General features: G+C 29.4%; 1 long non-coding RNA gene across 1 annotated transcript; it reads right to left on the bottom strand.

Annotated features, from left to right (window-relative positions):
- Positions 1–182: 182 nt before the first annotated feature.
- Positions 183–769, bottom strand: LOC115034635. Its single transcript, XR_003839966.1, has 3 exons — positions 749–769; positions 547–683; positions 183–470 (listed from the first exon to the last, which is right to left on the bottom strand). It is a non-coding gene; the product is annotated as an uncharacterized LOC115034635 (long non-coding RNA).
- Positions 770–1,175: the final 406 nt, after the last annotated feature.

Raw genomic sequence — 1,175 nt, 5'->3', positions numbered from 1 at the left:
ATATGACATAATGTTATAATCAAACTTAAAGGCAAGAATATTTTTTAAAGAACCTTATGGGGGCAAACACTTGTTATATTTGTAATTTATCTTTAAAACAAGTCATGGATGTTTTAAGATTGTAACATATAATTATTTATTTATTAATTTATTTTGACCAAACGGGCTGAATATAATATGTCCATGCACACAATTAGATATTATACAATATGTCCTGTCAACAGGTGGGTATGTTAGCTAATAGCACAGTAAAATAGATCAGGAATAAAAACCTATCAACAATATTCTCACCCTTCAGTTTCATAATTCGCTCCAATAAGGTATGGCTTCATCTGAGTCGGTAGAATTATCTTCAAGAAAGTCAACGTCTGAAAAATTGTCAATATTGGCTCCACTACCTAGCTCCTTGTATGTGGTACATCATATATTTCAGTTTTGATAACCATAATGAGTATAATCCATTGTATGAGCTAAAAACGATAAACTATTAAGTAACTTTTGGTTTTGGCAAACGTTTAAAATTGGATACTTGAGTGATATACTTACATAAGTGTGTGTGAATTAGACATTATTGGGTATCTAAGGCTTTTCTGGGTGAATTAAAATCATCAACTGTACGGACTCGAAATCCTTTATTCGTTTGTTCATTTTCTTCTAACTCATCGTTGGAGAAACAAAATTTTCTGAAAATGCAAATTTTAAAAAATATATGTATACCTAATTTATGAATTATGTTAAACGATTATACCTCTTAGATGCGATTTACTACATAGTCGTGCTCAGAGTAGTATCAATGTTGCCGTGAATCACTAACATTTATTTTACTTCTCTATCCCAGACAAGTGGTTTGGATTATGTTTTGAGACAGCCTCTGATCATGTTTACTAATTTACTGAGCATTGTTTAAAAACACTAATTATTATGAAATGATTACCGCAGATTCTATGCCAGGTATAAATTGGGATAAGTACCTAATCATTTAATTCAAAGATTTTTAGCCATTATTTCCTTCTATTTCTTTGATTTTTTGGACATTTAAATTTGTGAACAAATTAACAAATTAGACTGACTCCATATTATTATTAACACATAATATAATCAATACAACTAGAAAATAATACTTACAAACGAAAATTAACGTAATGTTTCGAGTCGATACTTTGGATGTTTTACTA

This window comes from Acyrthosiphon pisum, unplaced genomic scaffold (genome assembly GCF_005508785.2).
Source record: "Acyrthosiphon pisum isolate AL4f unplaced genomic scaffold, pea_aphid_22Mar2018_4r6ur Scaffold_17794;HRSCAF=18466, whole genome shotgun sequence".
Classification (NCBI taxonomy): Eukaryota; Metazoa; Arthropoda; class Insecta; order Hemiptera; family Aphididae; genus Acyrthosiphon; species Acyrthosiphon pisum.
Note: the sequence above shows the minus strand (reverse complement) of the source record. Positions and strands in the feature narration are given on the sequence as shown.